This window comes from Schistocerca americana, chromosome 6 (genome assembly GCF_021461395.2).
Source record: "Schistocerca americana isolate TAMUIC-IGC-003095 chromosome 6, iqSchAmer2.1, whole genome shotgun sequence".
Classification (NCBI taxonomy): domain Eukaryota; kingdom Metazoa; phylum Arthropoda; class Insecta; order Orthoptera; family Acrididae; genus Schistocerca; species Schistocerca americana.
The window spans coordinates 601,426,350-601,450,057 of NC_060124.1; positions in this window are offsets into that span (position 1 = coordinate 601,426,350).

Here is a 23,708-nt window from a genome sequence, read left to right on the forward strand (position 1 = left end):
GTTGCCATGTCCCCTTTTTAATTTATATTTTATTTTTTGTGGACACTTCTATGGGTTTAGATGTTCCACAATATAGAAGTGGCGGAAGAAAGAGTGTGTGGGAACGTTAAAATTGACGCCCATTCCTTCCTATGCGTTTTTCTGATTTCACCCTTTTGTTTTTGTCGAAATGGCTTCTTTTGCTTTGTTTTAATTGATTGCCTTCAATAAGTGTTTTGGAGAAAACGAGAATATTTTGGTTTTTTGAATGAATATACTGCCATTTGAGTGTATATTTCGGTATGTTTCCTCTGCCAAAAAAAAAAAAAAAAAAAAAAAAAAAAAAGAAGCGGAATCGGCAGCGTGATAGATTGATAAATTATTGCATTTCATGGTTGGCTGGTTCATAAAAAAATTAAATGAAATAAAATAAAAATAAGAAACCTACCCTGGTGCCAATGTTTTTTCTCTTTTTTCACTTTATTAAAATTTTGTCTGTGTTGTGGTATATATATTTATAAAGAAAGAAGAAAAGATGGAGTTTTCAGTTAGTCAGCAGGAGGGCGAGTGTTCGATCCTGGTAAAAAAAAAAGTGACTAGCGTTGCTACCTCTGGATAACGGGGTCCCGCGTTCGATAAAAAAAGAAAAAGGTGCTAAAGGCGCTGCAGTCATGGACTGTGCGGCTGGTCCCGGCGGAGGTTCGAGTCCTCCCTCGGGCATGGGTGTGTGTGTGTGTGTCCTTAGGATAATTTAGTTTAAGTAGTGTGTAAGCTTAGGGACTGATGACCTTCGCACTTAAGTTTCATAGGGTTTCACACACATTTCAACATTTTTTTTTTTTTTTCCTTTTGTGGTACAAGTCCATTACCTCCACTTTTCTCACTTTTCTGCCTATAAGGCTTCTGAAATTAATGATAGAAACAAACAAAGAAAGGTTCATCTTTAGCAAGAAACCATATGCTTGAATATTTCTGATATCTCAACTGCAGATTTTTCAGCGCTCATTTAACTTTAGGTCTCTGTATCTCAAAATGAACAAAAATTTACTAGTACCACTATTGAAATAAGCCCTTCATGTATGCCATAAAGAGTAAAGACTCAGAAAAACCATCGAACTGTGTTATAAAATGAACCGCTAATGAAGCCGTGCCGGCCGGAGTGGCCGTACGGTTCTAGGCGCTACAGTCTGGAGGCGAGCGTCCGCTACGGTCGCAGGTTCGAATCCTGCCTCGGGCATGAATGTGTGTGATGTCCTTAGGTTGGTTAGGTTTAATTAGTTCTAAGTTCTAGGCGACTGAAGACCTCAGAAGTTAGGTCGCATAGTGCTCAGAGCCATTTAATGAAGCCGTGGACAGAAATTTCGCAGAGGGTACTACAGACGAAGCTGATTCACAACAGCGTACATAATATTCTTTATGGGTGTCAAAAAAGATCGTTTATACAATAGTGAATAGTATCTGATTAAGGAAACAAGAGCATTATGTAGCAAAAGACTACAAAACAAAGAATAATATTTATGCCAAGGAAATAATGATGAAACTTAAAAAGAAACTTCAGTCGTACAATTTTAAAGACTTATTTATCAGTACTATTCAAAGGCACAGAGCAGAATTCATTTTGGGTTGAAATGTGAAAGCGTTTTCACCATTCACGGGGCTGTATGGCGCCTCTTTTTTCCTGATTTTAGTTATTTTTCATATTTTTATTCATGTTTCTTTTCCTACGAGTAGTAAACTTTAATTAATAAAGAGGCAACGTGCCTAAGAGCCTAATATAATAAATTACCAGAGCTAACAACTATAAGTTAACCAGAGACATGATGTAGAACACAGCATTACGTACCTAAACTGTTTGTCTTGTAAAACTATAAACCTGACAAAACAATGTAAAATCATTCACTTCCACTTCTCCTCCAGCGATTGCTACTGAGACTGCTATTCTTATTGCTCGTTGTTGATTCCTGCAAGTGCATTCAAAATGAAATGTAATTTCCAAGAACATTATTACTTAGAGTTGAGTCTATTATTTACGTATCATAAGTCACAATATATTTCCTTCAACATTGTAATAACTGAAGTTATCATAGCAGAAATTTTTGGTCGGATGCGTAACAATAAGTGAGTCGAACATATCTGCAAAATGGGATCTGTATCTTTTCCAAATTACAAGAAAGAAGTACGATAGTGTTTCTACAGGCCACGCAGAGTATACTGATTTCGTTATTTCAGAAGAATTCTGCAAGCCGAGATTACTCGATCTTTGGCTTGTAGTGAACCTGTCAGGCACAAAACACATTAACTTTTGTAATGCAACGTAAGGAAATAAGGAGTGAAAGCGTTAAATAGTACTCACTCTTGAGAAATGTTTTTATCCCATCGAGTCTTAAAATAAACTGATATCATAGTTATATGTCACACAGTTATGTTCTTACGCAAGAAACTGACATAACTAAATAAAGTACCCACAGTCTCCCACCACGTAATAACAGCACCACAGGGCGTGAGAAGCGCCGTCAGATGTGGGAGGCATTAAGAATATCAAGATGCTCCATCATGATTGGTATTTTCTTACTAGAAAGAGCAGATAAGCAGTTGTTAGCATCTCAATTAGTAAATGAATCGATTTCATTTACTTCCGGTACGAGGGACGTGGAAGAATTATGGGCAAATTTTAAACACATTGTAAATCACGCATTGGAGAAGTATGTGCCGAAAAAGTGGGTTACGGACGGAAAAGACCCACCGTGGTTTAACAGCTCAATTCGGAGAATGCTCAGGAAGCAAAGACAGTTAAACTCGCGGTACAAGAAAGATCGGGAGACTGAGGACAGGCAAAAGTTAGTAGAGATTCGTGCTGCTGTAAAAAGACAGATGCGCGCAGCATACAACCACTATCATCGTCATACCTTAGCAAAAGATCTGGCTGAAAACCCAAGGAAATTCTAGTCTTACGTAAAAGCGATAAGCGGCTCGAAGGCTTCCATCCAATCACTCACTGCTCAGTCTGGCCTGGCAACGGAAGACAGCAAAACGAAAGCTGAAATTTTAAATTTAGCATTTGAGAAATCTTTCACCCAGGAGGATCGTACAAACATACCACCGTTTGAGTTTCTTACAAATTCCCGTAAAAAGGACATAGTGATAGACATCCCTGGGGTTGTGAAGCAGCTGAATGGGTAGAAAATAAATAAATCGCCTGGTCCTGATGGGATTCCAGTTCGTTTTTACAGAGAGTACTCTACTGAATTGGCTCCTTACTTAGCTTGCATTTATCGCGAATCTCTTGCCCAACATAAAGTCCCGAGCTACTGGAAAAAAGCGAAGGTGACGCCTGTATATAAGAAGGGTAGGACGGATCCTAAAAATTACAGACCAACATCCTTAACATCGATTTGTTGTAGGATTCTCGAACATATTCTCATTTGAATATAATGAATTTCCTTAAGACAGAGAAGTTGCTGTCCATGCATCATCACGGCTTTAGAAAGCATCGCTCCTGCGAAACGCAACTCGCCCTTTTTTCACATATCATCTTGCGAACTATGGATGAAGGGTATCAGACGGATGCCATATTCCTTGACTTCCGGAAAGCGTTCGACTCGGTGCCCCACTGCAGACTCCAAACTGAGGTACGAGCATATGGGATTGGTTCCCAAATATGTGAATGGCTAGAAGACCTCTTAAGTAATAGAACCCAGTACGTTCTCCTCGATGGTGAGTGTTCATCGGAGGTGAGGGTATCATCTGGAGTGCCCCAGGGAAGTGTGGTAGGTCCTTTGTTGTTTTCTATCTACATAAACGATCTTTTGGATAGGGTGGATAGCAATGTGCGGCTGTTTGCTGATGATGCTGTGGTGTACGGGAAGGTGTTGCCGTTGAGTGACTGTAGGAGGATACAAGATGACTTGGTCAGGATTTGTGATTGGTGTAAAGAATGGCAGCTAACTCTAAATATAGATAAATGTAAATTAATGCAGATGAATAGCAAAAAGAATCCAGTAACGTTAGAATACTCAATTAGTAGTGTAGCGCTTGACACATTCACGTCGATTAAATATTTGAGCGCAACATTGCAGAGCGATATGAAGTGGGATAAGCATGTAATGAGAGTTGTGGGGAAGGCGGATAGTCGTCTTCGGTTCATTGGTAGAATTTTGGGAAGATGTGGTTCATCTGTAAAGGAGACCGCTTATAAAACGCTAATACGACCTACTCTTGAGTACTGTTCGAGCGTTTGGGATCCCTCTCACGTCGGATTGAGGGAGGACATAGAAGCAATTCAGAGGCGGGCTGCTAGGTTTGTTACTGGTAGGTTTGATCATCACGCGAGTGTTACGGAAATGCTTGAGGAACTCGGGTGGGATTTTCTGGAGGAAAGGAGGCGTTCTTTTCGTGAATCGCTACTGAGGAAATTTAGAGAACCAGCATTTGAGGCTGACTGCAGTACAATTTTACTGCCGCCAACTTATATTTCGCGGAAAGACCACAAAGACAAGATAAGAGATTAGGGCTCGTACAGAGGCATATGGGCAGTTATTTTTCCCTCATTCTGTTTGGGAGTGGAACAGGGAGAGAAAATTCTAGTTGTGGTACGAGATACCCTCCGCCACACACGGTATGGTGAATTGCGGAGTATGTATGTAGATGTAGATTTTCTAATCAGAGTCTGCCCGAAATAAATGGAGTAAAATTAGCATTGTCACAGAATTAGAAATTATCCTTTCGGTATCTCCGATTGATTGTAAAACAGTTCAATTTTCGTTCACATTGACTTTGAGTTAATTTTATTTCGAGTAATAATATCGATATATTACAATTCTAGCGCATCGATTTCATCTTTCATCTGTGTCATTGTTATCTTTCCTACTACATTCAAACACCGAGTGTCGTTCACTCATAGGAAACGAGAGGAATAATGTTAAGTAGTCTAATACCGCCAATTTTTTCTGTTAAAATATGTATGAGTAATGACACCTCACTGTTTTTGCTTTTCTATTCCAGAATGACAGAGACAAAGTTCATATTTAATGTTTTAAATGAGAAGTATAGTACATTTAATTAAGGAACTATTGGCAGACTAAAATTAAATGTAAGCACTGGCCCAATTTTATTTAATGCTGTTTCATCAGAGTGTTAAATTGTTTTGGCTTTATTGGTTCGTAATCTGGCGTTGCATTATTGCTGTTATTCATTCACTCAAGTAATTTCTCAGCTATTTAAGATATTTCAGTGACCTTCTTTTGTGAATTTCATGAGTTTCGTACATATACTTATACGTTAGTGTGAGGAAATGCAGTTTTTCATACAATAAAATATCCTTATCAGTCAGTCGTTTCAGTAACGTTGACTTACTTAACATTCCGAATTATAACTTTTGACTCCCTTTTTTTGGTTTAAGGCAGTTGCTAATATTTTTTCAGTTTTATTTTGTGCGGTGTTGTGGTGTTGGTTGCGTGTGTTAAAACCTTCTGATGGCGCATGTTAGTCTGAAAAAACCTTTTCTTCTTGCTGTTCCGGTTATTACCGATCAGGTAACAAGCAGGCATTTTCCTTTTGGACTGACGGGCGTTTAAATTTAGAAATTACTTCATTTAATTTTGTCGCCAGTTATTCAGATTTTCGTGCTGCCCTGTCTTCGTTCCGTTCTTTACAGTGTGTGATTGCACCGGTTTGAATACATTATTCTAAATTGACGTAAGCTAAGAATGGAGAAAGCTAATTTCAAAATAGCTTGTGATATACTTCTCCTCAGTTAACAGTTATTCAATTCGGAGATGATTGCCCTAACGTTCTCCGATGCGATCAGGCTCACTCGATCATGGACAATATTTCAGCGTAGCCGATTAGTGAGGGAGGATGGTGTCAAGTGAATCAGAACACTGCCCAGGAAAACCAAGTTGCAGAGCGGCATGTTGTGGAACAAAGCCTCACGCTTTCTCCTGCTTCATGTTTGACTGAATGTAAACTAGATGCTTGCTTTGTGGCGATTGAGATAGCTGCTTTCAACATCCTTTTTCGAGGAACTTGGTGAGATCATTAACTGCTTCGCCCCTTCATGTTTCACTTGCACTACAGGAATTTTACGTATTCTCTAAAGCTATGCTCAATCAAACGAACTTCTCGATTTGCGTGTTCATTGTGTTTTCTGAGGGAAATCAGTATTTCTTTTTGGTTCGTTCTATTTCACGTGAGCACAATGAGGCCAGTACTCAGTGATAAGTCACACATCCGTGGACACAAATGACTTGCGATATCCCACCTCCGTCTCATAAAAGAATAGTAAACATTTCTGTAATATTCTTCTGAGTTCGTGAGTGATTATGTAAATTGGCATCTTCGCATATCGGCGTATATCAGTATGTCTGTTTATTCTATTCCATCATGAGGGATTAACCATTCTCTATAACTGTTTCGATCATTATAATGCTGTTGTCATACGTAAATTCGTTGCTTTATGGATTTCCCGTTGTCCATATTCATGACCAGTGACATCTGCCTGCTCACATTCACATTAAAGCTGCTTCGTGAAACCATTTCCTTGCCTTCACACCACTGACCACGTTTCACAGCCAGCGAGGTGAACTCAAACACACTGCTTTTCTTTAATGTTTCCTGTTCTCAAGATTTACATTATTCAATGTTTGCATTTGTTACATCCAATAGAAAATTATTTCTCCTCCTGCAATACTTGTGGCTATGTCCTTCTTGCATCATTTCTATTGGTCTAATCTTTTCCTTATAAACGGTGCGAAAAATTGTGTCACGAAATTTTAACCCTGGATAGCCAATATTACTATTGTTGTGTAGGTCGACAACGTACCATTTGTAAACTACGGAAACTTGGCGCCACGTGCTCTGATTGGCCATGGGATTGCCCTTTTGCCTTTCGTCGGTTAATGGACAGCGCTATTGTTGTCGGTTCACACATACAAACGTCCCTCGCCCCGTCACTGCCCCAACGTAACAAGCACACGTGTCGAATAGGTCTTGCTGTTTCTCTCCATCTAACATCAGAATCATTCACATGTAAGCTTCGCTTCAGAGCACACACGTCACCTGCGATTTAATCATACAGTAACCATGGCGCCACAGTATTCGTTTGAAGAGCAACGAGGTATGGTTTTTGCTTACTGACTAGCCGACGTTAATGCGCATGAAGCTCGACGGTTGTGTGTGGAACGGTACCCAGCAACACGCCACCCACACAAGCAAACGTTTACAGTAATTCACCGGCGGCTTGGCGAAACAGCTCGTTGCCGGCATATAATGGTGATGCTGGAAGACCTCGAACACGATACTATGCTGCATTTGAAGAAACTGTTTTCAAGTGCTTCGAGGAAGCACCTATTACAAGTACTAGAGCGCTTGGACGCGACATGAGGGTTGCTCATCGGTTAGTCTGGGCGGTTTTGCGGGATGACGGCCAGCATCCATTTTCTTTCCACCCTGTCCAATACCTAAGTCCAGTGGTTGACTATGAACACAGGCTAGGGTTTTACCGGTGGTTTCTGCGACATGTTGCACGAGATTCCAACTTCGCTGCCATTGTGTTGTTTACCGACGGGGGCACCTTCCATTGGGATGGCCTTTACATCGCTCGCAACGTTCAATGCTGGGCAAGGGGAAATCCTCACGTCACGTACGTCCACGGACACCAGGAACGATTTTCGCTCAACATTTGGGCAGGCATTGCGTGTAACCATCTGACTGGGCTGGTCCGTCTACCTCCTAGACATACCGGGACAAATTACATTCAGTTTTTCCAGGAAACTCTACCCGGCCTGCTGGAAGATGTTCCCCTGGTTATACGGCTACGTATGTTATTGCAGCATCATGGAGCGCCCGCACATAACAGTCGTGATGTGCTCGGGTATTTAAATGAACTGTTTAACGGCCGGGTAATTGGCGGAGGTGCTCAAAGGACTTGGCCCCCGCGATCACCAGACCTCACGTCACCGGACTTTTTCCTATGATGATACTTCAAGTTTGTAGTTCACCCACCAGAATGCGAACCACCTAGAAACGAGAAGGAATCAATGGATCGCTTTCAACATGCCCCAATCACATCAGGGAAATGCCAGGAATCTTTGAAAGAGTTCGGCAAAACACCGATCGACGTTACCAAGCTTGTGCGCGTCAGAGGGTCGCCAGTTCGAGCAACTGCTTTAAGTAAAAAATATTCCAGCTACAAAGAAGGTCCTTTCCGGGACCAACACAGATTGTAAAAGACTTTCTGTACGCGAACTAATAGCTGCTGACCGGAATGTTGCCAGCACGTCTCATCATAAAAATGTAATGGATGTGTCAAAACCCCTGTGGATTCGATCCCAGGCCCCCGGAGTGGAGCGCTGGTGCGCTAGGACGGAGAGTGCGGGCCGCTTTGGATATGTCGCGATCTCCGGCAGGCAAAGCATTCACGGCCATGCGTTGTTCAGAGCATCCGGGAATAGGACAAGTTTCCGTAGTTTAAAAATTGTGCATTGTTGACCTACACAACATTAGTAATTTTGTTTCCTACTGGCATCAGATACCCAGGTTTAAAATTTCGTGACACAATTTTGTATACCCTGTGTATCGAAATTCATCATCTTCGAGACTCTGATCCACGTTATTCAGCTGGGCCACACGTTGCACTCACTACTGCCTTCATTAGTTTTGTGCATATTGCAGTAATCATGTAGCACATGTTTCATTTCATTGAGCACCTGGCTTCATTGATGTCCTCTTCAGGCGACTAACGTTATTTGCTCAGCGACACACATCACGCAAATTTGCGATCCATCACAAGGAGTTCTCACACTACGACACTACTTTACATAAAAAAAATGGTTCAAATGGCTCTGAGCTCTATGGGACTCAGCTGCTGTGGTTATCAGTCCCCTAGAACTTAGAACTACTTAAACCTAACTAACCTGAGGACATCAAACACATCCATGCCCGAGGCAGGATTCGAACCTGCGACCGTAGCAGTCGCACGGTTCCGGACTGCGCGCCTAGAACCGCGAGACCACCGCGGTCGGCTCCTTTACATCCCTTATTGTCTCTTTTAAATATAAAATAAATATCACCGCTGGTAATGAGCAGCCCTGCCTTACACCTTTCTTGATTTTACTCCCGGCATACATAATAGCCAAGAAAACTCTGATCACGCACAATTAAAGCGGGTACCGTCATCTACTTTCTATGAACCATCTGCTGCAGCTATTTATGTTGTATTAGGATCGTACATGTCTAAGCCTTCAGAATCCAGTGAAGTGCATTTCAGCGTAGCAGAAGGCATTTGACAATCCTCCTTCTTCCAATTACACGTTTCGCCTTTTGTGGGCAACATGTGTATCATCTCAGCCAGTATGGACCTTCTATAATAATCAGTTTGACCTAAGACTGATTGGAGTGTTTTACATTAGTGGGTTTTGGAGGCATTGAAATGGCTTGCAAGTTTTTGGTGGCAAGGCGCATACCATCTCCTAACGGTATGTGTCTGAGATACTGTATTTTTTTGTAAATGAAGGAATATTTGTCCTTATTATCACAGAGTCCCACTTTCAGTAGCGTTTTAGACAAGTTGACAAAAGGTTTTTTCCGTTGTAATACCTGAGACTACTTTATTACCTATGTAATTTGCTTCTGTAGGTGTCTTTGGTTCAAGGGTGTGTCCTAATTAGTGATCGCAACAGGCTCAATTATGTTATTTTTATTCTAACATGTCCAATTCCTATTTGACTTTCTCACACAGTGTGTTAGGGATAGATACAGTCTGGCAAAACTTTGGTATACCAATCGTAAGTTTCAGAGAAGCGTCGTGCATGGGAAATTTTGAGTAAAACCTACACATTTCTCTGGTTGCCATGTTAAAGTTCGCTTCTTTTGCCCAAAACAGCGGAGTTTACATAGTCTCACCTGACTACCATGTTGTACAGACACTACTGCGAGATAATCGTGAAGCAGTGGTTTATTAAGTGAGCAACTCAGGAAAAGTAAGGTCAGTAGCTTATGAAAAGGCATATCCTCGGTCCAAAAAGGAAATATAATGTCTTCACATTTCACGTTCCACCAGCTATCAATGGCCCTTAAAAATTACATTCTTTCATCGAAAAAGTCCGTAGTTAGTAGAATAACATGATAGATAACGAAGTTTCGCATAATAATCATATGGCAAAATACTCTCCTCTTGATGTGCTCTCATTTGCCAAAATCTCATTTCGATGTCCGAAACCGTTTTTGAAATATAGGGAAAGTTGTGCATATTTCACTTTGGCCTTATCGCTGGTGAAGCGTGGCCGCAGATGAATGTGCTACGTCAGATCAGTTTTCTCGAGTCTGAAGGAAAATTCAAATGTTAGCTAAATTTCATATGCAGCAGCATAGTATGTAATGTGCCCCAAACACAAAATCATAGCGATCTCTGTTTTTCATTGCAAACTTTTCCGAATTTCGCGCAGCATCTGACTTCCACGTAAATATTTCAATAACTATGACCATTCACGAAATAATGGAAATATCATCATCAACGTGACATAAAAAACTGTAAGTAAAGCGAAAATGAACTTTTTACCGAATAGTTTCTGTAAAATTGTCTTAGGAAGACTGCAAGGCGTACGCTTCGATTCCGTCATCGCCAGTCAGTTGAAAGATGGCAAACACTTGTCTACCTACCCTTCTGAAAAAAAAACAAAAAAAATACCAATGAACTTGCCCAACGGTTTGGATAAAAATTGGTCACTGTGTATCGACCACCGTACCCTACGAGGAGTCTACGCTTTCATGACTAAAACGCTCATCCTATTTTTAGGAAATTTTGTATGGAGATACTTTGAACAATAAGGAAGAACACGGGCTACTTTAGAATGCATTAAAAGGGGTGGCTCGTTTTATTTTTAAGGTTACTATACCCTCCTGAAGGGGCTGTAATTTTGATATTTTTTCTAAACCAGCAAGGTTAAACAGAGGCCGCTACTTCCACCACATCTAGTGGATTTAGTGCTCACGTTCTCACACTGCGCCGTGAACACTTACCAGTTTATCAATGGAGGATAATTGAAAATTATTATTACTGTTATCGGTACCATGCGTGCAATGGTCGTGCCAGGCGCGCGATATTGAATCTTTATCGTATCATTAACTGCGCGAGACTTGACGACCTTATAGCAACCGATATAGTTCTGCATTATCCTACTGTGACACAAGGGGTGATTTTACTTAATGAAAGGGATAATGTACAGATTAAAGGACTCTTTCATTTAACAGTTGAATACTGAACAATTATACAATCAAAAGGGGGTGTTGGGAAGAAATAATTGAGTTCAGCAGCCTACTCCAACTCTCGTTAATAATAAGCCACGATAGCAGGAGAAAAGGAATTTTAGGAACGATCGCCTTATTATCAATTGAAGTCCAATTCACTAAAGGAAGGTGTTGCACGCATGCAACGTCCACCACCATGAATCAGCCAAAGACTAAGAAAGATGCTACTGTGGGTGAATCGCTAGGTAGCCCCCTGTACAAAAGGAATAAAAGCAACAAGACGCGAAACTATTCATATTGGGGATACTAGATAACTTTGGCTCGCGGTCCGACTACGTTAACGAAACATGATGGGGTACCAGACACTCACCACGTGGCGTAGGACAAAGGGCACAAGTTTTCAAGCTAGAAAGACCTAAATTCGGAGTCGAATTTTGCACGCGAGAAATGAAAGAGCCACTGCCAGACGAAGCGGAAAAGCGAGCGTGAAAGTATACACTTTAGTGCCGTACTGTAAGCTACTGTGACTAACCAACACATCTCGTCCATTATGCCCAACTGTACAAGGAAAACCTACAGTCTTATAACCCGGAAAAATTGCATAAAACCGTACTTTAAGGAATGCACATAAGTAAAATGACCTATAAGTTTCCCTCTGGGCCGCAGGGCGCGAAGCTACAGAGCACGTCGGCGCTCACGCTTACCGAACTTGATCTCCTGTAAGCAGCACCTCCGGCCTCAGGCTCGCTCACACTAGAACTGAACTGCCGCCCCTTTGTCCTCTGTCCACCCGCGGAGGGCGGTTGGCGCCTACCGGCGAAAAACGGGTGCACCTGAACTGGCCAGTCAGAGGGCCGGAATCTCACAGGGACGCGACCTCGCGACGTTAAAATCGTGCAGAAATAGCAGTTACAAGGTTGGTAAGGCAGGTTGGGGAACTGAGAACAGGAGAAACTTTGGCCACTACTGAACGTTCAAACGACACCACGTGCTACCCTGGCGATCGGAAACGGGAAGCCATGATGGCTGCTAGGAAGACTGCTGCCCTCTCCCATAAATAAAGAAAATTCCTCTAGCGCCAAGCTCCTCTCACAGTTCAGTGTGAGACAAACTGCAAACATCGTCAAATAAATGAGGCAACCCATAGGAATTATTAACACGTCCTGAATTATTATATTACCGAATACCAGAGTGCTGGGATTAGAAACATAAAATGCGAGCACTGAATGGTGAATGAAGTGCGCGTCTTTCAGCATGTAGTACAACACATTTATTGACTTAAAGAATATAACGCGAAATCTGGAACGATAATAACACTCCAAAAACACTATCCACTCTTTGACTTTTGAGCTTTATTAAGTTTATGAAAAAGGTTTCATTGTTCCATATGGTCTACGTAGTGCGGTTTAACGTGATAGATACAATGCTTTACACAATCCTCTACGTGTTTAATCCGTACTTCCATACTAATATCAGCCACAAACCCATTGCAGTTTAGTCGCCGATCATCATAGGTCTCATATAGGTCCTATGACGCGTGGAGACTTTACTGGACAGTTGGTGCTCTTGTGGTTTGGAGCCGGCCGTGGTGACCGAGCGGTTCTAGGCGCTACAGTCTGGAACCGCGCGACCACTAAGGTCGCAGGTTCGAATCCTGCCGTGGGCATGGATGTGTGTGACGTCCTTGAGTTTGTTCGGTTTAAGTTGTTCTAAGTTCTAGGGGACTAATGACCTCGAAAGTCAAGTCCCATGGTGCTCAGAGCCATTTGAACCATTTTTTCTGGTGGTTTGTGTTTTCGATCTACGTCTCTGAGGCGCTGGGTTAGAATTCCGGTCAGGTAGATTTTTCCCCCTCGTTCCTATGACAACAGCCATCGTAATTTTACCATAATCTACAAGCAAGCCGCCGAAGCTGTCTCAAATAAAAAGACTTGCACAAATTGCCCAAATTTCCAGACCAGCCAGTAAAGCCCTTCGCACATTTCATTTCATGCTACTGATATGCGAATGCAGCCATGGGTAACAGCTATTTCCATTTATACGTGCCACACTTGTGGTGTACTTCATTCTTTATTTCTAACTTATAAACAATTTTGTGTTTCATATTATTTTTGTGGAAAACTAATTTTGATATTTTGGCTGGCTAGCCTGCTAGGCAAATTTTACGTAAATCATTTGGAACCATCTTTTTTTTTCAAATCCAATTTGACAATAAGGGAAATTATGTATTACAAACACTATGTGGGCGATACACTTACATCGTTCGATGTAACAGTGAAGGAAATTGATCAGTCTGCAATAGAACTAAATAAACTGCACCAAAACGAAACAAAATTAATGTTGACTATGAAACTAATAATGGCATAGATTTCTTAGTTCTAAAAATTAGTAAATACCACGCATAAAAGAAGTTTAAAATATACAGAATACCGACTGCAGCCGACGTCATAGTCAGCAGCTCATCACGTCACCCCGAGCAACATAAAATAGCGTTTTAGAGGGCGAGGCTGAAGATAAACTACAACAACTGAAAACAATCAGACAAAAAGTCCACAGTAATGGGCATCAGTAAACTTCGTAATAGAATTAAAGACAAATACAGTATTTGAACAGTATTGCTGCTCGATGTGATTCTGGCGCCGATCAGAGTTAGTCGATATCTTTGCTACACGCAAGATTCCCCCGGTCGCCACGTGGACACCATGCGCGTGGCAGTGCGTGTGTTCACTTAGCGGCAACCAGAGCGGCAGACGGTAATTGGCTACACGGCTGGACAGCAAAGCGGAAATAGCAGCGCCACTTCCTGGGTGTGGGACGAACTGTTGCTTGGATGACTAAACGGAAATTCCCAGGCCACGTCGCTCCTGAGTGCGCTGTACGGAATGTGACCGCTCGTCCATGGTCGCTGCCAACGTGGAGCTTTGGAGTGTTACCTGTTGGATTAGTACCGCCGTAGATGAAACAGGTGGGCATCTGTCTCTGGGAGTATCTTGTGACTGTGTTCAGAGCGCCCTTCTCTTGTAATGGCCCTGGCCTTGCTTTGACTTTTACTTCCTCCATGCTAGTAAGCGTAACGAGTGAAGTAGAGTATGCATTTGAAGGGTGGAAGCAATTAGTTGTTACCGTTATTCGGCTGCATTGCAGCAATACCTCCAGCACTCAGTTTCAGGATTCGAGTTCTGTTTCAGGCATCTTTTAATGCCAATTGTACAAAACACGGGCAGAATTTTGCTGTCCATTTTCGTTCTGCAATTCCGCGGTCTCCAGGTGACTCTCTGCATTGAGCTGGGTCCCATTAACGGTTCGATGAGCGTCTAAACTGCAGGCATCACGTGGCTGTTTCGCTTCTTCGCATGGAAACCAATTCATTCACAGTTTTGGTCCATATGTTTCTTATCAAATTTTCTCGCTGAATACAGGTCCTATTAAGTATATCAAATCTGGTATAAAAATTTCTCAAGAGTGGATGCAAGTAAGCCTTTTGGGGTTTGAAGTTTTATCTGGTTAATTAAGTTCTACTTACATAAATTTACACTGGATATTGAAAGATTCACTAAATCTCATTTGCACTAAAACATGCTACATTTTCTTAATTCTATTTTTCTTTTAGCCAAAATCTTTGTTTCAAATTAAGATAAAAGCAGTAACAATAGAGCTCAGTACATTGGTCTGCTAACTTAATTATTGTTAACAAATAGCTGATGAGGGTTATTACTGTACTAAATTTGGTTCTAAAAAAAAAAAAAAAAAAAAAAAAGAGAGAAGGACAAACGACTCTGAGAAATCAATGCATTACACTCTAACAAAAATATTTATTTTGTGGGTAACCAACTCTCGACACTTCCACGTCCAGGCCTTTTCTACCCAGGACCGCTTCACTGCCAGCAAGAGCGGGATTGCGTAGTAGAGAGGATAAAAGAAATTCGGTATAATTGATCCAATTGAATTGAAAGCTACAGTTAATACATTTATATTTTCTTGGTTCTGTCTGTATATTTGCTACAGTTTTGTTCTTTGTAATAATGGTCATCTGAAAAAATGGAAATGAGCATAAGGCATTGTGGGCCGGGTGACTCCCATCTGGGGAAGTTCGTCCGCTGAGGGCAAGTACTTACTGCATTCGAAGCAACATTGGATGACTTGCGCGTTATTAGCACAAGGGTAGGTTGAGCGCACTCGTAGATAATCTTCCGTAGGTTGAGCACACTTGCAGATAGTCCTCCATAACTGGCTCAGTTAAGGACGATTATCTGCAAGCAAGCTCAGTGCAGGAAGATTATCAGCTAGCAAGCTCAACACACCCACTTACTACTCACCTGCAAATGAAAATTCGATGAAAGGCCCGCCGAAAAAACTACCCAGATCAAGAAAAAGTGCAAAACATTCCCTATCGAACACCTTCCACTCAGTGATCACTGAGCTTCAGGCCTCTGCCTTCTGTATGTCAGCGCATCACGGACACCCTCCCATAATTTAACAGAGTGCTCCATTATTTCGGGCTGAAACACGTTACACAGGTCTCAAATGCTCCCATAGATGGCGATAAGTCGTACAGAACCGAGGATAGAATATATTTTGTCAAATGACTAGCTCTCCTCAAAGCACTGACGTATGATGACTCCATGAGATAATGGCCAAAATCATTCAGTCTACGTACTTTTTTTTTTAACAGTAAGGAACTGAAAACTAGTAAGTGCACTCGTTGCGTCGAGTTGGGGACACACATAACTAAAACCATGTTAATAGTTGTAGAAAAAGACGTAAAGAAAGAGAGCAAAGTGCGGGGCGAAGAAAACCATGAAACAAAACTGAAGGGTGGAACCCATACCACCATTAACCAGTGCTACATCTTGCACCGGATGGGAAAACTAAAACTGCGAAGACCTTTTCGCACCGGGGACAAAAGGAGGAAATGGGGCAAATACTGCTACAGAGTGTGAGGGTTCACAAGGAAACTCTCCATCTGCTGTATCATCCAGGTATGACTTCTCGTAATGATGAAAGTAGATCCCACGTTGTACCGTGCAGTGTTCTATCATCGTATTGTAATTTTAGCTTCTCTTACCCGTGATGTTCCAGCTACGTGGAGGGTCGTGGAACGCACTCCACAAAAAATTGGAAAAATATTGTCGATACTTTGGGTTACGGAGGATCTTGCAATGTCGTTCCTGCAAATAGTTCCAAAAGTCTAAAGTGTCCTTGGCGCCGTCTTGAAACAAATAATGCACTGCATGTCCACGAAGCCACGTCAGTGCATTAGTTTTAGTGCGTGGGTAATATGTTTCATCCGGGAATAAGATAGTCTTGGGGTCGATATGAGTCGGCGTTACCCGAAGGAAGTATGCTGACATTTGCCTCACTAAGTGCCACACTGCCGTAGACTCGCCACGGCTAAGACGGTGTTCATCGGTGTCTTGAACGCCACAGCTCGTGCACGTGGGTGAGTCTACCACGTGGATCGCATGTAGCCTTGATCTGGTCACCTGCTTACCGTTGGCAGTGATACACCACATCGCCGTGACGTCGGTGTCCAGTGTTACGTGGTGAATTGTCCTCCACACTACTCGCCAGTTGACGTTCGGGTGCTTCCTCTCCACGACGTTGTCGGGTCGTCCACGTTGCAGGACCCTATAAACCGTCTTTGCCGTCGCCAGTTGAGTCGCTGGTAAGGCAAGTCGAACGTAACTGAGTTCGAGGTAAAAGACACCGATGTAGAAGAGCGAGGAGGGGACGTGGTGTATCGGCACAGGCGGCAACAGGGAGGGCGGTGCTAGTTCTTCTATTAACAAACTGGTCAGACTGTCCGGACGGCGGTGCCATAGTTTGACTAATGTGCTCACAAATAGGGCGAACGCTCTGTCATAAACGTGATAAAGGCCAACCCCTCCCCGATCCGGGGGAAGGGTGAGAGTCTCATATTTGATCTTGAAAAGCATTCCTGAACTCACGAAGGACCCAAAAGCCGCAAGTATACGGCGAGCTAACATCACCGGTATAGGTAATATCTGGGCGATGTGCGGAATGCGTGACGCTAAATGTGTGTTGACATACTGGGTCCGTTGGACGATGTCCAGGGCTCGTAGGCGGTTGTTGGCAATGCCAGTCCGAACATTTCGTAAAAGCCGTCGAAAGTTGTGAGCAGCGGTCCGTCGTATATAGTCTGTAAAATCAATGCCGAGACATTTCAAACTATCTCTGAGCTGTAAGGGGGTGACACTGTTCTCAGACAATCCGACCCCGATGTTCATCGCCACCGATTTTGCGACTACCAGTCGCCATGCCATATTTCGCTATCCAATTTAGTGCGCTAGCGGTGTCGTCACCGTTGCGGATGACAATCACCAGGTCGTCAGCGTACGCTTTACACCGGAAAGTGTGGCCTCGTAACGTCATACCCGTCAGTCGTTGGCGCAGGCCGTAGAGGAGAGGTTCCATGGCCACAGCATAAAGTAAAGTGGACAGAGGGCAGCCTTGGCGTATTGATCGAGAAATGGTGAGGGGCTGCGAAGGGCGGCCGTTGACGATCACTTTGGACGTCGCGCCACGGAGTAGTCGCATGACGACAGTGACGAATGGCTGTGGGTACCGCATATGTTGGAGGACCGCTTCCAAATAGTTGTGGTCCACTCGGTCGAAAGCTTGACTAAAATCGATTGCCGCCATTGCATCCTTCAGACGACATGCCCTCGTCAGTGAGATCAAGTCACGATATTCACTGACTGCTGTTTGAATATTATTGTCACCTCCTAATGACGTTTGATCGGGTGAGATAACATTTCGTAGGGTCTGGCGTATCCGCGCCGCCAACAGTCGAGAAAAGATCTTAAAGTCGCAGTTCAATAGCGTCAACGGGCGGTAGTCCTGCAGTCGTGAGCCACCGGACGGTTTGTGAATAGGAATAATCATCCCTTCCACAAGGGTCGCAGGGAGCGGTACGTCCGGGGATAGTAGTTCGCGACAGATGTCCGTCCATCGGGAGGCTAATAAATATTGAAAAGTCCGGTAAAAATCCAAGGGGAGGCCATCAGGACCCGGAGACTTGTTGACAGCTCCTTTTCGAATGGCGTCGATCACTTCTTCTTCTGTAATTTCTTCCATGAAGGCCGCTTACATTGCGGGGTGACGGTGCCGTAAATCGTCTGAGAGACGTCCTCCAGTGCTGTCGGATCAGGGGTCTGAGCGGAATAGAGTTGAGAATAATGGTTGTAGAACGCTGTGTTTATGTCTTGTTGCGTGGTGAGGCGATGACCGTCCTCCGTGTCGATGAAGCGTATCAGCGCTCGTTGGCGTCGTTTACGTTCACGAAGGACGTGGAACATTGACGGGCGTTCGCTAGGTATCCGATCCTGCGTCCTCGAGCGGATGACTACCCCCTCTAGGTGGCGTCGCATATGAGCGAGGATCTGAGCCTTAGCACGGTGGACCACCGTTTGTCGTTCCGGAGACGGCGCCATAGCATCGCATTCGCGCAGGACCCGGAAGTAAAAGTCGAGTGTATGTCTTCGCCAAGTAGCGTGGTCACGACCGTAGATTATCAACGTTCGCCTCAGTGCCGGTTTGGCGCAGTCCAACCACCAGCGGATCGTTGTGGGATATGCACGGAGGCGATTTTCACACGAATGCCACGTATCCTCAACGGCTTGGCGGCAATCCGGGTACGACAGGTGAGCGATGTTTAATTTCCACGGACTGCGGCTTCTCCACACTTGTTGCCGCCGCAGGGTGAAGGCACAAATGTAAGCTGAGTGGTCCGAGAATGCTGCAGGCCACAGTTCCGCATCCTGTGTTCCAGCGGCGAGAGTGCGTGAGACATAAATCCGATCGATACGACTGGAAGAGTGACTTGTGAAGTGCGTGAATCCCGGTCGGTGGCCGTGAAGATGTTCCCAAGTGTCCACCATCTGCAGGTGTCGAATTAGCGTCTCAAGTTCCGGGCACGGATTATGTCGTGGGAGTCGGTCTCTGGGCGCCAGTGCGCAATTGTAGTCACCTCCAAACACCAGATGGTCGTGGCGGCCTTGGAAGAGCGGGGCGACGTCTTCCGCAAAGAATCGTGAACGTTCGCGACGTTTGTCCGTCCCGGAAGGTGCGTAGATATTCATAAGGTGGACACCCAGTACTGTGAGTGCCATTCCTCTTGCCCCAGGCAGAAACAGGATATCGTCCGCCACTATCCCTTCCCGAAGAAGTATAGCGACACCGCTGCCTGTTGGGGAAGCTGGAGAGACGCAAGCATCGTAACCGTACATGCCTGGGAAGTCGTCGACGTACACTTCCTGGAGAAGGGCTATGTCGATGGAAGCAGAGTTCAACATATCCTGAAGCAAGGATAACTTAGCACGCGTCCGAATAGTGTTGATGTTTATAGTTGCAACGTGATAAGTTTGAGGTCTATCCACAGCATCCGTGTTGGCCATCAATACCCTTGTAAGGCTGTCTCGTCACTGTAACTGACGGCGGGAAAGGATCAACACTGGTGGGGTAAATTTCCTCCCGTGTCGTCCGACACGATGGGCAAGGAGTGTTCGTCACAGTCGTCCGCCCAGTCGCCATGAAATACCATCGGCTGTTGGTGGCTGTTTGTGGCTGCTGCAGCACTCGGCGCTGACTCCATCGGCTCTGCTGGCTGGGAATCGGCAGCGGCTGTCTGCTTGTGATCCTGCTGTTCTGTGGGGTCGGAGGGGCTGAAGCCGTCACCACGGCGATCTGTTGAGTTTGAAGTTACAGCGGCCTCTGTACCGCCGGTACCGTCGTCGGAATTTCCACAGTCCATGTCAGACGATCGCTGCAAACACTCGTCCGATGGAGCACGCCGCTGTCTCTTGTGTTTTCGCGGGGAACGCTGTTTACGGACATGTGTTTCAGTATCTGAATGTGGGTGGATTTCTTCAGCTGCTCCGGTGTCTGGAAGAAAAGCCGCTGTCGGCACAACCCGTGGGTCAATGTCCATCCTGGCATCCACGCCTTCCTGCAAGGTCGGTCGGTGATTATCTTCAGGTGGGGGCGCCGTTATAGAGGCCGGATCCTGTACTGCAGAAGGCATTATGGTCTCGCCATCGGGGGCGGCTATCGGACTAATGTCGTCAGCATCGGAAAAGGTTGCTGCCCGTGTAACTTCGGCGTAATTGAGAGGAAGGGTCGTCACCGTAGAAGGAGTCATAGATTCATCTGTCGGGATTTGAGTAAGCCGTCGTCGGAGACAATCCGACCGGACGTGGCCTACTTGGCCACAACCAGAGCAAGTGCGTGGCTGACCGTCATACATGATGATCGCCCTACATCCGCCGATGACAAGATATGACGGAACATGTTTGGTCAGTTCAATTTTAATCTGTCGTACCCCGTTAAGAACGGGGTACGTTGTAAAGGTTGTCCATTTTTCGGTCATATGGCTGATCACTCCGCCGTAGGGCCGGAAAGCCGCGGTGACTACGTCCGGTGGTACTTCGAAAGGGAGTTCCAAGACGCGTATCGTACGGAGGCCAAGCCCCGCGTGATCGATAGAGACCGCCCCAATATGGCCATCAGAATGTTTGAATTTAAGATCGTTCGCATGTGCTCTCACGATTCTGTTGCATACCTGGTCACTTACTAGCTTGACGTAGACAACACTGCTCGTGATAGAGAGATGGATACCAATTATGTCTCGCGGGTCAATTTTAACGTCGTCACGTAGAAAACGTTCCACTTCAAAAGCTCGCGGTCGTGCATGATCGGGTTGAAAACTGATCTTGATGGTGGTTTGTCTGTATGAATGTGCCATGTTGCGTCGGTAGTGATGGACTCTAAACTAGCGACAACGCATTAGTAAACAACTACGGGCACTCGCGACCGCGCGGACGGGACGTAAACAAGACGTCCTCGCCGCAGCGCTGCGGAAAACAGACTGCGTACTCGGTTACGACGTTTAACAGTAAAAGAGGCTCGAAGTTTGTATATATAGTTGGTATTTGAGTGACAAATCTGGCACGAAAGCAAAACGTTTTGAGTTATATAACTCCCATTAAAATCTATTTTAATCACTTAGAAGCTATAGGAAACTGTTTAATTCAGCGACTGCTGAAGCAGTCTCAGATTGCGTTAGCTTCATTCAGAAATAGCAAAATAATCGTAATATTAATTTTCTGCAGTGAAGCTCCAGCTGAAGCAGGCTTTGTCCTGCATCCAGAGGCATCTACTGAGAGCTTTCTTAACTGCTGCAAGACAAGTGTAGCTGATACCGAGGGAGACAGAGATAAGGAGGCATGGCTAGTTATCTGTAGGCCGCGCCAGCTGCTCTATAGCAGCCTGCTGTTTCCTCTAGCGGCTATTGGAGTTAGCGATCTCATACGGGCAAAACTTACGCAATTTCTCGCACGTACTGCGGCCAGCGGCGGCCGACGCCTCACGAAGAAGTAAAAATTAAAAATTTTCCATCAAAATTCTGTGTTGCTAATCATATGTCAAATCCTTTTTACCATACATTACCACATACATAAGTGCATCATTCGAAAACTTTATAATTAAAAGTTGCACACAGCTTCAATGTAGTTATCTGTATACTGATGAAAAACTGAAGACAACAAGCAATGGACAACACAGAATGAACAACAAACAATGAACAACATAGATGAATGAATGTAAGTGAATGAAAAATCGAAGTAAATGTCCATTGTTTGTTGTCCAATCAATTTATAACATAGAATGGATAACAAACAATGGACAACATAGGTGAATGAATGTAAGTGAATGAGAAGTCGAAGTAAATAGAAATTGAATGGACAACAAACAATGCACAGCATAGAATGCACATCGAACGATGCACAACACAGGTCAATGAATGTAAGTGAATGAAAAATCGAAGTTAATAGAAATTGAATGGACAAAAAACAATAGACAACATAGGTAAATGAAAAATCGAAGTAAATAAAATTTGAATGAACGACATACAATGTACAACATAGGTGAACACACACCAGTGAACGTACGCCAGTGAGGGCACCTTAGTGCGAGCTCTTGTAGCTAGCTTCAGTTGGCAAACTTCTTCTCTCTTTCTTTGAAGATGAAGCGTGGTGATAGCGAATGCACGGTAGGTCTCTGTCTTCGAAGATCAAGTGAACTCAAGCAGGTGGAGCCGGTGGCGTGAATGTGCCACATTACGCCGGTGACTGTACCTCAGACTCTGGCTTCAGCGATGAAGTCAGTGAATGTGCAACATTCACGGAGAAAGTAATTCCCTTCAGAGAGCAAGCATTAGTGGATGAACCTCTTCAAAGATGAAGCGAATGCAAGCGATCACTCCTTAACGCACCTTAGTGCACATGCCTCAATGAGTAAACTTTAGTGAGTGACCCACTTCTGTCTTCGCCTATGAAGTGAATTCAAATGGTTCAAATGGCTCTGAGCACTATGGGACTCAACTGCTGAGGTCATAAGTCCCCTAGAACTTAGAACTACTTAAACCTAACTAACCTAAGGACAACACACACATCCATGCCCGAGGCAGGATTCGAACCTGCGACCGTAGCGGTCGCGCGGTTCCAGACTGTAGCGCCAGAACCGCTCGGCCACCAGCGGCCGGCTGAAGTGAATTCAAGTGAGCACACTTGCGCAGGAATAATATTATTCCTCGGTAAAAGAAGAAGATTCATGTCGTTTCTCGCATGTGATTATGCTGTGTAGGCAATAAATGAATTTTTGCGTGAACGAACCAATGCAACAGATTCTCATCTTATCTTCCCTTCAGTGACTGGTCTCATACGCAGACGATTCTTGAGTGTTTTTGTGCAGAATTCTCGACAGTAAATATATACCACCTAGAATTTCGCAGGAATTGGCTATGATCGCGCATTGACTTCAAGAGAATGCGTCCTTGCGAGACATGATCATCTTCTTAGAGCGCGCATGCCTTCTTGTGTGAACGAGCCGACGCAAGAGATTCTTATCTCATCATCCTTCAGGTGAGCGTCTCGGGCATCGATGACACTCTCATCCTTGTACTGAATTCCCGCTGTGGAAATTCTTACACTGGCAATTTTACAAGAATCAAACGTGGTTACGTGAATGAACCAACATAAGTGACTCGACTCATCATCCCTTGAGTGACTGTCTTGACCATGAAAGATGCTCTGACATTTTTGTACAGGAATTCAGTCGCGAAATATTTCCCGCCTGGAATTTTGCAAGAATTGGACGGGATCGCACAAATTTTCTTCAAGAGAATGCATCCTTGCAAGACGATCCACTCTTAGGATGTGCATGCCTGCATGGAAGAACCAACGCAAGAGCCTCTCATCACATCGCCCTTCGAATGGGCGTCTAGAGCATGGCCGATGTTCTCGTTTTTGGACTGAATCGCAGGCAGTAAAATTTTACCTTCTGGAATTTATAATGTCGTTGCGAGACCATCCTCCTCAGGTCGCATATGAATGCACGCGTGAACGAACCAACGCAAGAGACTCTCGTCGCATCTTCAGTGACCTTGAATGTGATGCTCTAACGTTTTG